This window comes from Eschrichtius robustus, chromosome 11 (genome assembly GCF_028021215.1).
Source record: "Eschrichtius robustus isolate mEscRob2 chromosome 11, mEscRob2.pri, whole genome shotgun sequence".
NCBI classification, from domain to species: domain Eukaryota; kingdom Metazoa; phylum Chordata; class Mammalia; order Artiodactyla; family Eschrichtiidae; genus Eschrichtius; species Eschrichtius robustus.
The window spans coordinates 75,173,979-75,187,658 of record NC_090834.1 but is presented as its reverse complement, the minus strand read 5'-3'; the positions used below and the strand labels follow the sequence as shown (position 1 = coordinate 75,187,658).

At 50.8% G+C, this 13,680-nt stretch overlaps 1 protein-coding gene across 3 annotated transcripts in view; it reads left to right on the top strand.

Moving 5' to 3' along the window:
- SERGEF (secretion regulating guanine nucleotide exchange factor) overlaps positions 1–13,680 on the top strand; it is a 228,000-nt gene that overhangs the window by 206,885 nt on the left and 7,435 nt on the right. Inside the window, exon 11 of one of the 3 annotated variants that reach the window (XR_011075388.1) lies at positions 2,969–3,152. The exons of the other annotated variants lie outside the window; for them this stretch is intronic. The gene's annotated coding sequence lies outside the window, so the exon portion shown is untranslated. The remainder of the gene's footprint in view (positions 1–2,968; positions 3,153–13,680) is intronic. 3 annotated transcript variants of the gene reach the window in all.

The window sequence follows — 13,680 nt, the reverse complement described above, 5'->3', positions numbered from 1 at the left end:
TCATTAGCTCTACAAGCTCCACCTACCTCCTCTGCTAGGCCTTTGTTCCCACTGTGCTCCCTACTTGGAATGCCCTTCTTCCTCTCTCCCCTAACTTTCCTTTTCTGCTAGGAAGTCTGCTGATCCCCTAGACTTGATGGCAGATGCCATGAACAGTTCATCCTATACCCCTGATGGCATCTACCAAATAAAACTCAATAAATATTTTATGAATGGCTGGAAAGACCTGGTTCAGCCCCTGTTTTCAAGCAGGCTAGAGTTTGCATGAGGCAAGCTCGGTCGCCAAGGCCTGTCCAGCCAGGCCTCTATGCCTGTATATTTCCTTAGAGGTTCTGGAAGTTCCATGGGGTCTGTGGGCACATATTCAGTTAGCTAGTTCCATGTGCTCATGATCCCTTTATTCTGTGTATAAGCAAACTGGCAGGAGAAGGTAGAAACCCAGGGGAACCATATCAGCTGTGGAGTTAGCTCCTGCTAGGTGGGGAGAGAGATCAGCCATCCAAGGTGTAGGGGCCTGTATGATCCTGGGAATGTCAGTATCCTGGAGGGCCCATTTGGGGTCCTCCAACAGGCGGGCCAGGGGTCTGACAGAGGAATCGTAAGGTAATTATCGGGCATTCAAATTCCAAGTGTCCAGCCAGAGAGCAACTTGGGGGATAGATGAAAGGGTCAGATAAAGGTTCAGGTGGTGGGATGGCAGGAGAGTCTAGGCAGGATGTCAGGGTTCTGCCCAGCCAGCTAGAGTTTGACTCAGGCCTCTAGCCCCAGAAGCCCCTAGTTTAGGGCTCACTAGTCCTATGGCTGGGCATTCCCAGCGGGAGTCAGCAGGAATGCTATTAAAGGGAAATGAGCTCCCTTTCTGGTCAGGATTGACTTGGAAATAGACATGACCTCAATTTGGAAACACCTTCTGCTGGGCTTCAGGTCCCTTAGGCGAGCAGGTCTAGGGGAAGCAGTGGCTGACATGTCCTCAGGCCCAGAGGTGAGTCCTGCCTCCCCTCCTGGGTCACAGTCTGGCCCACCAGCCCCTTGCCTCCATTTCAAACTCAAGCCATGATCATGCCTCCCTCTGGGCCACCATTTGGAAAAGCCAATCTCAGGCTGACACTTGCTGCCTGTAAATGGTGTCGAATTAGGCTAATCAGTGGCTCTTAATTCTCCAACAAATGTAGATGCTGTGCTAATTGCCAGGGTCCATGCCAGCAGATCCCTGGTTGGTGGCATCAAACAAGAGAAGTGGTAATTTGGGGGCTGGAGTGGGGGAGGGCCTGCTTTGTTGGCTGAGCCAGTTAAAAGCCGTATTACCCCTTGAGCGAGGCACAGTGCAGAGAGCCAGAGCCTGGCCCCCTTCTCAGCCAAGGGGCTGGGGGAGAGGCCCACAGTTGTGTTTGCAGGAGCTGAACCTCAGCACCAGCGGAGCAGTTTTTGGTCCATTAATGGGGTTTTGTTGTTATTGTTGTTCCTCAAGGAAGATTCCACCAGCAACCTGGCGTGGCACTGCCAGGGCAGCTCACTGGGGATAAAGCATCCCAAACCTTGGTCTGCTGTTACCATGGCAACATGGCATTTCCAGACTCTCCAGGCAACCTTACTGGCATCTGCTGCTGTGAAAGATTCAGATGGAGAAGGGCCACTGCTCTTTCTCCATTAGAGACAGAGCAAATTGGGAAGACAGGGAGCCATGTACCAAGGACCAGGAAAATGCTGTTCCATTGATGTGAGGGCTTCTTGATGAAATAGAATTTGAATGTCTGTTATAGTCTCTTGGGGAGAGCGTGCAGGATCGGAAGAGAACCCCTGGAGGAGAAAAATAAGGGGAGATGGGGGAACGTAGGGGGACAGTGTGACAAAGGCCTCACTGGGGAGGTAGCTAGAGTGTGGAGATGACATGGGCAGTTCAGTTTGGCGGGAGAATGGGCATTGGTAGAGGTGGGCAGGTGTCAGCTATGCCTCTCTGAAACCTGCTGGTTTGAACCCTATTTGGCAAAAGCCCTACCTTTGGCCTCATTCTACCCAGATTGTGTCCTATGGCTTCCTCTCCTAGGTATGGGAACTGATCTCCACACCTCACACTTCACGTCAGGTGGACAGTTCTTGCTTTCTGTCTTGGTTCGTAGTTGTTTGCAGTACGCCCACTAGAATCATTGACCCTCTACATTCCGTAGAGGGAGCTGAAACCCAGAGAGGAAGGTGTCTGCCTAAGGTCCCCAGCAATACGGAGGCCATGGAACATAGGGGTTAGAGCTTAGGATCTGAGGCAGGCTGACGTTGGTTCGAGTCCTGGCTGCATCACTTAGTTGTCCAGTGAGCCTGAGCCTCAGCTTCTTTAGGGGTGAAATAGGAATCTTGAACGTTCCTACCCTGTTGGGGTATTATGGGTGTGAAATGAGACCATGGAAGTAGTACAGCAGAGTTCTTGGTATATAGTAAGAACTCAGGAAATGTTGGTAATTAAGAGACTGGGAAGTCCTTAAAAATGGGGACTATCTTATTCATCTTTGCTCATTCCTCCTCTTCCTTCCTTGCACAGCTGAGGCACCCAAATACTACTGTCTCTGGAATTGATACTAGAAGGATGTTTGTTAACTGGATGAATGCATGAATGCTCGAAATAAAGAGCCGTTCACATTGATGGGCTGTATGCTCCTGTTGAGTGTTTTCAGCTTCGGTGATGTTTGGTCTCCATCGGACTGGAACCAGGCCAAGCCGAGAGTCTGTCCTGTGTAGCTCAGCCGCACAGTAAAGTGACTTGCTGTTCAGGTCCCTTACCCACCAGCCCTGTGGCCCAGGGCTTATACTCCCCAGAGCTGTGGGTTTCTTAAAGGACAGGTGGAGTCGTTTCCTCTTGATCTTTGGGCACAATATATGGTATTACTGGTAACTAATGTATAGCTTTATAATGTATGTTTCCATTCACACTCACACGAGTCTCACCGTAGCACTGGGTTTGTCCGGTGTAATATCCCAGGTTGTGGATGGAGACCCCGAGGATCCGTAGCAGGGAGTGGCTGGTCCGAAAGCACACGGCAGGAGGGGCTGGAGGAGCTGGAGGAGGGGCACGGTCCCATCTTCTGACCCCAACTCTGGTGGTCTTCCCACCGGATGAAGTCTTGCTGGATCTGTAGTTCTTCCTGGGAGATGATCCCAGTAAGGTGAGGCACACTGGGCTTGGGCTCAAATGCCTTGATTTTGGTCACGGCCCCATCACCTTAAGGGGTGCAGCTCTTACGTGAGCCACCTCTCTCCTCGACGTGCTCACTCCCTGATCTTCCTGCTTTGGGTTTGTAGTGGGGCTGAGAGTGCTTTGGAAAGTCTGAGATTCCAATTTAGTGACTGGGGAGAGAGACGTTGTTTTTAGCCAGTGAGGTATCCCTGAGGCACCTCGAGCTCAGCAAGGCTGCAGCCCCAGCAGGTCCAGATGTGCTGTGCATGACAGCCTGGGTATATCAGAAAGTACATGCCATTGTCCTAGAACACTAAGCATCAGAGCTGGAAGGGTCCTTGGAGATCAGTAAAGCTGCTGCCTTCAGTTCATAGGTGTGGAAACGGAGGCCCTGCGAGAGGTGGTGAGTCACCCAAGACCATGTGCTGAGTTGGTGGCAGAGCCGCCCCATGCTCCTCTGAAAGGGCCATGCTGCAGCCCTGCCCCGCCTGGTATTTGCCCTTACTCTGAGTGCCTCATTTGAATTCATTTTAAAGCATCAGATTTTTTAAAAAGAGTTTTTTTGAAAGAACTGTGTATATCAGACAATATTTTCTATAGTGTTAGCTTTTTAAATTGTTTATTATAGAAGTAATTTCATTGAAGAAAATTTGGGTAATACAGAAAAGTTCTATTTAGAAGATAACAAACTGAGTGATATTAGTAAACCTCAGAATCACCCTGTAGGCAGGTTGCTGTTTTGTCAATGGAGGCTTTTAGACCAGTGGTCCCCTACACCCTGCAACGTTTTCTGGAAGTTTAGCTACATAGAGTAGGAGAGTAACAATCCATAGAGACCTCTAAGGACTTCATTTAGTTCTACAGACTTCAGATAGGTAGATGTACTACTGATGCTAGTTGTTGCCATCTGTAGAGTCTCTTCCAGGTAACAAACCACTTCTTCATAGGTGTTCTCATTTGATTATTTGATCATTATAAGAATCCTGTGAGGTAGGGAAAACAAGTATTATTTTCCCAATGCAAATGAACAATTTGAGCCCCAGGGAGATTAAGTAATTTGCTCAAGATTACACATCTAGTAAGTAGAAGACCTATATACTTCAAACTACTACTTGGCATAAAGACAGCAGAAGGCACCTAATAAATATTGGTGAGTGAATGAATGAATGAACAAATGTATGGGAAGGCACTAGAAATCATCTGGCCCAGTGGTTTTCAAACTGTGCTCTGGGAAGCCCTAGAATTCCATGGAGCCAGTTGGGGGTAGTGGGAGGTGGAGTTGATGGGGCTCTGAGCCCCTCACCCCTGCTCCAACCAGCATAGCTTCAGTGTTATCCATTTTACCTACTGGGTAAATTGAAAACAATTTAGCTAATCGAACTCCTACACCAGTGGTTCTCAAACGCTGGTGTGTATCACAGTCTCCCTGGGAGATTCTGACGGTTGGCCTGAGGTGGGTGCCAGGACTCTGATCGTTAACAAGTACAGATGGTCATCAGGCCATGGTTGAGAAACAGTGGCCTACTTCTTGGAGTTGAGGAAGGTAAGACCCACAGAGAAGCAGAGAGTAATCCTCAGTACCTCATCTGCTGCCCTTCCCCCTGTACCACAACTGCAGCTGAGCCAGAAAACAAATCACATAGCAGAGAATAACAGAACAGTTTCCATAGCAATGCTTCATGGTTTGTGCCTGTCAGGACACCTCAGACAAACACTCATCTGAACCCTCAGCTAGAACGCGTGTGAATCTTATCTACTTGTTCCACGCAAGGGGTCTGGGGGATGGGAGGAAAGAAGAGGGATGGATGGCATGCTTTTGTCATGTGCCCCTGTACTGGGGATTCTCCCCAATTTACCAACAGCTGGCAGCAAGATAGAGCAGACCAAGGAGGGCTAGGAATGGATTCTGGGCAAGAGGCATGGGGCCGTCCCAGCAGCAGATGGGGAGATGTGGACGGGAGCAAGGGCCATCTGGGCATGTATCATATGATGGACTGTGTGCTTGGCACGTTACCTATTCATTCAAAAAAAGAAAAAGTAAAGGGCATATGATCGTCCTTATTTACAGATGAAGAAACCAAAGCTCAGACACACACCTCTCGTGACAGAGGCAAGATCAAGTCCAAGTCTGTCAGCCTCCATAGCTACTGAGCAACAGGTGCTTTCAAATTTTCTGGCTAGGGGCTTCCCTGGTGGCGCAGTGGTTGAGAGTCTGCCTGCCAATGCAGGGGACGCGGGTTCGAGCCCTGGTCTGGGAGGATCCCGCGTGCCGCGGAGCAACTAGGCCCGTGAGCCACAACTGCTGAGCCTGCGCGTCTGGAGCCTGTGCTCAGCAACAAGAGAGGCCGCAACAGTGAAAGGCCCGCGCACCGCGATGAAGAGTGGCCCCCGCTCGCCGCAACTAGGGAAAGCCCTCGCACAGAAACGGGGACCTAACACAGCCAAAAATAAATAAATAAATAAATAAATTTATTAAAAAAAAAAATTCTCTGGCTAGTGAGTGAGGACTTGGGATATATACTGCCCAGCTGGCTCCTCCTTGTCTCAGGAAGGGGAGGGTCAGCCTACGGGCAGCTAGGTAGGTGTTGGTGCTCATGCAAAGAGCTGAAATGGACTGTGCGAGCACATGGTTGGTCCTAGAGCTGGAGGTGGAGTCTGTCCAGTCTTTAGCTGTAACGTCTCCCTTCCCCCACAATTAGGGTTCCGGTGCCCTTCAAACCGCAGGTGCCTTCGCCATGGGCTGTCCCGACTGCCCCCTCCAAACCCACCCACTGCAGGTCCTTTGGATTGGTGGCCCCTGTGGATGGGCTGCCCAGCTCTCTGACTTGGCTTCGCCTCAAGGAAATGAGCTCCTCCCGGGGCAAGTGACACCCATTCATTTCTAGAACAGATATTCATTGAGCACCTTTTATGTTCCTCTAACTGTTCTAAGGGCTGGGGATGCGGCAGTTGAACAAAATGAAATTTTTGCTCTCTTGGAGTTGCCCATTCTAGTGGGGAGACAGGCAAATAGGTATATGATGGGGTGTGACATGCTAGAAAGGAAAATAAAGCAGTGTGAGGGGTAGAAGGATGGGGTTGAGTGGTCAGGGAAGGCCCTCTGAGAAGGTGACATTTGAACTAAGACCCAAATGAAAGGAGGGAGAGAAAGAACCGTGTGGTTATCTAGGGAGGAGCATTCCAGGCACAGGGAACGACCAGTGTGAAAGCTAACGCTGGAAGCGTGGCTGGCCAGTTGGAGGAACCGCAAGGAGGCTGGTGTGGCTGGAGAGGAGTGAGTGAGGACGAGAGTGGCAGCAGTGGAGGGTGGGAGCTGGGGACCAGATGGTGTGGAACCTTAGAGACCAAGAGCCAAGCTTTGGATTTCCTTCTGAGCTAGGGTGCCACTGGAGGATTTGCACCCTGGGGACACATGCTTGGCTTCAGCCTTAGAGCCTCCAGCCCCCTTGTTTGGGAGGGGAATCTGTCACCTGGGACCGAGCCCACAGAAGGCTGAGTAGCCCCTGCTGGGGACGTGAACAGGCACACAGGCAGGAAGCCCAGCGACACTTGCCAGGCCTCCCCAGCTGCAGTTGTTTCTTCTAGGCCAGGGCTAAAGGGTCTCTCAGAGCTGGCTACCTCCAGGCCCCCATGTCTGGGTGGCCTCACACTCCTCGGAGTTAGAAGGCATCCCAAAGAGAGTCTGGCGGCAGGGCTGCAGCATTCCCGGTGCCTGCACTCCATCCTCTGGGAGTGCCGCTTCTCCCGCTGACACCCCGGCCCAGGGGAGGAGCCCTGGGCCTGTGTTTCCCAGCCCAGCAGCCTGGCCGCTCACCAGCCTGAGGGAAGAATGCTGCTTCCCACGGCACCAGTGGGAGAACTCGGGCTGGTGGGTTATAATTATACAAAGTGCTAATTTTGTTTCAAATGTTATGTGTTTTGTATGAAGTAGGGACATTCACGAAAGAAATTTATATATTAACCCATGTAGTATGCATTCGTCCCAGTCGTGCACTTCATTCAAGAAACTGGAATTCAGAGTGATAAAGGCACCATATGTTGACCCCATCGAATCATAAGCGCACCGAGCTGCCCACTGCTCACCTGGTAGCTCCTGCCATTTGTTATTTCCACGGTTTCCTGCTTCTCACTCAGGTCATTCATTCATCTCTCATGAGTACTTCCATCTTAAAATGTCCAACACAAAACTCTTGATTTTCTCCCCAAGCCGACCCCTCCGCACAGCCTTCCTCACCTTGATAAACAGCCCGACTCTCCACCCATCGCTCAGGGAATCCATCTTGAACCCTTCTTTCACTCACTCCCTGTGAAATTCCATCAGCAGGTCCTACACGCCCTACTTCCAAAATCGATTGTAAATCCGTTTGATTCTCTGTCCCCACTGCTACCAGCCCACTCCAAGCACCACCCAGTCCTGACCGGCCTGGCCCTCTGCAGTGCAGGGGCCTCCTGAACCATCTCCCTCTACTTTGTCCTTCACCAAGTGGCCTTTTCAAATGTAAGTCAGACCTGATCACCCACTGCTTAAAACCCTCCAGTGGCTCCTCAGCCTCCTCCCAAAACACTCCTGACCTCTCCCCAGCCTTCCCGAGGCCCTGCCTTCCCTTCACGCGGAGGCCTACCTCTCCCCTGGCTCTTGGCCCCAGACCCCACTGGCCTCCTGCCTGTTCCTTGAACCGGCAAAACTTCCCACTTCGGGCCTTTCTGTTTGTCGTTTCCTCTGCCTGGAAAGCCCTTCCTCCAGGTGACTGTATGGCTGGCTCCTCCTCATCTTTCAGGTCACAGTTCAGAGGACACCGTACCGGAGAGGACTTCCTACCACCTGTCCTTCTAATCATATCACTCTGTTTTGATTTCTTCATAACTCTTATCGCTAGCCACATGCTGATGATTTGTATGTCTGCTTGCTTGTTGGTCCCTCGTTAGAACGTAAGCCCCTTGAGGACAGGAGCCTTGGGCCTTGGTCTCTGCTGTACCCCTCCCACTAGAGCCGTGCTTGAACCCTATGGGCACTCTGTAACTGTTCATCCACTCACTTATTCATTCATCTCTGGTACATAAAACCAGAGATAAATAGGTGGAGCACAGAAGAATTTTAGGGCAGTTAAACTATAATGATGGATAACATGTCTTTTTACATTTGTTCAAACCCATAGAATGTACAACACCAAGAGTGACCCCTAATGTACACCATGGGCTTTGGGTCATAATGATGTGTCACTGTAGGTTCACTGATTGTAAAAAATTCACTGCTCAAGTAGGGGATGTTGATAGCGGGGAGGCTGTGAATGAGTGGGGGCAGGGAACTTTCTGTACCTTCTGCTTAATTTTTCTGTGAACCTAAAACTGCTCTAAAAAAATAACATTTTTTAAAAGGAAAAAAATGCATTAATATAAATTGAAAGTATTAATCCCTTAGTTGCTTCCTATTTTGTACTATAATTTTTTTAATGGCATGAAGTTCAATAAAAGTTGACTGTCTGGAAAAAAAAAGATAAATAAGAGACAGACTGTATTCCCAAGGGGGTTTGGTCCTTTTGAAGAATCAGCCGCTGCCTTTCTGGGCGTACCTTTTCCAGGGCACCCGTCTCTCAGCACTATCACGGTGGGATGGGTGGCCACCTCCTAACCTAGCATTTGTACTGTGCGGGAGCTGTATAGCAAGTGGATTGGGCTGAATTGGGCCCAGCACCCAACCCAGAGCATACACTCAGAAGGTATTTATGAAGTGATTGGAAAGCATAGAAAGAATTCCTTCTCAGGTTTGTGTCATCCAGTGGCTTCTCAGTGGACTCTAGTGCTCTAACCTCCTAATCTGCGTGTGGTTTCTTCTGGACCTGCTGCTGGGTTCCAGAACAGACCTTCTTACACCCACCCCCATTACTGCTTTAGCTCCCAGCCCTCTCTCCTGCACACGGGTTGTTCCCAAACAGGTGTGGGGAGAACAATGTCGAGAGGCTCTGCTGTGACCAGGCTCCAGGAACGGCAGCAGGCTGGCTGCTCCGGGCCCCAGAGCTGCATTGTGCCCCTGCCCCTCTGCTGGTGCCCCTCAGAGATATTTGTTGCAGACATCTTGAAATTTCCGGTCAGGTCCAAACACCAGCACCCAGGCCAGGGTGCAAGGAAACGTAGTACAGCAGCTCCTGCAGAAACAGTTTAGTGCTGGACATGGGCTATGGGGAGAGTCAGCGGACTTGGACTCCAACACGGCTAATGTGGCTTCAGGCTAAACTGATACAGGCAGCCTCTGGGACCAGGTGTGCCTCTAGATAGAGCCCTTGGCCAGTTTGGGGAATGTACTTCTAGAGGGATGATGACAACTTGGAACCTACCAAGAGGAGGGGGCCCTGACTGGCCATGGAGACAGGCCACCAGGTTATACAGAGGGATGATATATCACCCGAGTTAAGAAGTCTAAGAGGATAGGAGAACCATGTGCAAACACTTAAAGGGATTAAACTCCACAGGCGCCATGCTGTGCCCTTACTGCTCCATCGCCAGAGCCAGACCCCTGCTGGCAGCACCAGACTCCACCTCGGGCCTGCTGGTTCACAGCCTCGCCCTGGAGCCCCATCCAGGGCGTGCTTCTCCTCCGGGACCTCTCCCAGAGTCTGTTTCTTCATGAATAGAGTGTGATCAAAATACCTCCTTCCCAGTGCTGCTCTGTTAAATGAGATGGGTCACGCAGAGCCCTTAGCACAATACATGGGCATAGTAGGCCCTCGAGAGGCTCAGTTGCCTTTTCTGTTCCTTCTCCCAGTGCAGCCAAGAAGCCCAGAAAGCTAGCAGTTCTCACAGAGAACACAGAATTCAGAAAGACAGTCTGTGGGGAGGAGTTCAGTTGTTTATAAAACAGGCCAACACGTTTCCACCTCGTAAGTTCTAAATCCATCATCCCTGGCTCCCTAGATCTAAGAATAGTCCCCCAGTGGAGCCAACGTGCCGCAGCACGCTCTCTCCGCAGGTGACCGCAGCCACAGCGGCCTCAGCGCCCCCCCTCCTCCTGGGGTGGGAGTGGGGAGGGCTGGCCTCCACCTCTCCCAGCTTGGCTGTTTCTGAACCTGTCTCAGACCCAGCTTTCTTTCCCTTCCAGATCCTTCCTCACTGGGCTGGTTTAACCATCAAACCTCAGTGATACAAAGGGGGAGATAGCAGTGGGAAGGTGTGTAGGTGGGGACCTTTGGTGAGACGCTGCCCCACTTCTGGGCCTCAGTTTCCTCTTAGGTAAAGGGATAGAGAACTACTGAGAAAACTGAACAACCTTTTAAGCTACAAGACGTTCTAGAGCAGTCCCGGCCTTGCAGCCTCAGAATGAGGCCTCTGAGGGCAAACCCATCAATTCAGCCCGTTTTTATTTATCCTCTGAACCGGGGCCGCTCCTCTGCCAGGTCCGAGGGAGCCAGCCTGAGGACCTGGGTGTGTGGCCCCCTCTTCTGCTCTTCTGCCTACACCGTCCTTCTCTCTCTCTCCCTCATACGCATCCGTACCCACCACACCGCCGCACAGATTCGCCAGGCTCAGAAGGACATTTGCTCTGTCTCATCCCAGAATCTGCCCACTGTTAGGAATGCCCTCGCCAGCTGGGGGCTCAGGACCTCTGGCACAGGCCACCTGCCACTCTCCAGGGTGACCTTCCAGTCCTTACGGCGTTCTTCCTGATGGTGACAGAAATCAGCCTGCCCGTGGCATCTCCTCCCCACATCTGTGGACTCTCTTTTAGCCTCTGGGAGAGACCAAGACAGCTCCGTGCTCTTGGTAGCCATTCATTCATTTGTGTGTTCATTCATTCAAACAACAGATATTAGTACTAATGAACTGTTAGTGCAGCTTCAGGTGCTGAGAAATAGCAGCAAACAAAGAGTCCTGCCCTCAAAGAGCTTGTGTTCTGGCAGGAGAGAGATAATAAATAACCACTTAAAAATACAAAGAAAAATAAAGCAAGTGAGGAGACAGAGATGGGGTGGGGCGTAGATCGCTACTTCATGTAGAGTTGTCAGGGAAGGCCTCTCAGATAAGGTGACATTTGAACAAATACATGACAACATGAGGGAGTGAACCTGTGGACATCAGGGCAAAAGCACTCCGACTGCAGGAACAGCAAACGCAAAGGCCCTGAGGCCAATACTGTTTGAAGAACAGGAAGGAAGTCAGTGTAGCTATGGTGACGTCAGCAAGGTGGAACTTGACAGGACATGAGGTCCAGGAGGAAGCCAGCTGTTGTTTATCTGAGTCAGAGGAGAAGCCATTGGAGGATTCTGAGCAGAGCAGTGCCATGTCGACTTAGTGCCAGGTTTTAACAGGATCCCTCAGGTTTTGTGTAGAGAATACAACAGAAGCAGCAGAGAGAGCAGGTAGGAAGCCCTTGCAGGGGTGCCAGTGTGAGGTGATGGGCTGGTGAGAAGTGGCCAGATTCCGGCTGTGTTTAAAACATTACCTTCCTAAACCCCTCATCTTTTCTTACCCGGTGGATGGCCACAGCCTCCTCTCTGGCCTCCTTGCCTTTAGCCCTCATCCCCCATCTCTTCCTCTCACCCCGTTCTCAGTGCTGTCATGGATCCTTGTCTGGAAAGGACCCCAGGCCAGCCATCTTCTACTTAGCCTTCCCTGAGGCAACCTGGGCTGCAATACCAAAATATCTCCAGAGTAACACTGGGGGCTAACAGCCCCACTTCCTGATTCTGGCATGGCTTCTTCCTTCTGCTTCAGATCCTGCCTCGAGGGCATCATTGGCCCTGGAGAGTGATGGATGGTCTACTTATTGAAAGGGTCCTGCACTGACAGTGCCTCTTCCCTCAGACTGGCCCATTGGGACCGTTGTCCTCACAGCCATTCTCTAGGCCGTCCTGTTGTAGGAGCTGCCCCTCTTCTGGGCAGTGTAACCAGGGACAGAGACTCACAGCTCTCTGTTCTTGAGGCCGGTGGCCAGGAGGCAGCTCTGGCCACAGATCAGGGAATAAAGACAAGCAGCCAGGCACAGGACTGGAGTTGATCTCAGCATTATGTGTGTGTAAACTCCTCCCCTGCTGCTCTCCAGACAGAGCAGGGGGCTCAGAAAGACTGTGGGCAGGGGAACGGCCCAGATGTATTCACTTCCACTCAGGAGCTCTATCCTGAGTGCCTGTACCATGTGCCTGAGGGCTGATTGGTGAGCGTGTCCTGCTCACAGCACCTAGCTCCCATCCCCAGCTCACAGTTACAAATAGAAACACCTTGAGATCCAGGAGGAGTGTGGTGTGTGTGCTTAGAGAGCTCTGGGTATCGTAAGAGCTCAGAGGAAGTGAAATTAATAGCCTTCCAACAGCCCAGGAGGACCCAGCCCTACACCTGCTCACAGTTCACTCCTGCAGCAAACAGGATGCCATCAGGATCAATGAAGGCAGCTGAGAGTGGGCAAATGTCAGTGGGTACCCTCTATTTAAGACTAGTAAACTCTTATTCATCCTTCAAAACCCAGCTAAGAATTCACCCCTGGAACTTTCAGTGACACCGGCCTCCTCTCTGCAATAGAGTGTTTCATCCTCTCCTCTATGCTAGCTCTGTCCCTTAGAAATACTGTTATTTTTTTGATCATCATCCTGTGTTATTGCTTTTTAAAATATATGAACACACGACAAAGAAAATCTCCGTTGCCCTTCCCCCATTTCTCCCTCTCTTCCTCAGAGACTATTCTCCATTTGAGATGTATTCTTCAGGATCTATACATACAGAAATATATAGGGGCTTTGCATAAATTGAATCATACTCTCTATATTGTTCTGCAGCCTATTTTCTCTTAAAAATGTCTGTGATACCGTGCCACGTCAGGCCACAGAGTGCTACCTCATTATTTTTAATAGCTGTATATTATTCAACAGTAGGGTCAAACTGTAGTTTCTTTACACACTCCTCTGTTGATGGGTATTTAGGGGTTTCCTCCCAGTCTTTCACGATTACAAACAATGCTACAGTAAACGCCGTTGTGCCAGCCTCCTTGTGTACACATGCCATTGGTCCCTGTAATCGTCATTCCCCATGGCTGTCTACCCTAGTGGCCTGGGAGCCCCAGGGCAGAAACTGGATTTTCCTCTTCGGGGTGTTTTGTCCGTACAGGGCCCAAGCCAGAAGAGGCGTCCACATGATGAGATAAATGGACTCATCTGAGCAAAATCACGACTGTGTGAGAGGCCTGGGTGAACTCAGGGAGCAGCAGCAAGCCCATGGGGCTGGAACAGAGGAAAGAGGGGTGATGGCGGCCAAGAGGGACAGGCTGCCCTGAGAGCCAGATAAGAGGCCCATTGTAGGTAGTGGGGAGACGGGAAATGGTTCATGGGAAGACCTAGTTCACGCTGTGTTTCAGCCTGGTTTCCCCCACCCAGGCCGGCTACCTCAGAAGAAACTAGCTGTTGTAATTGTCCAAGCAAGAGAGAATCAGGACCTGAACCTCTTCTTTCTGTCCTGAGGTTGCCACCTAGACCCAAAACACTTCAGGAGGCCTGAATTCCTTGCTCACAGCACGACCTAGGGACCACCAATTACTG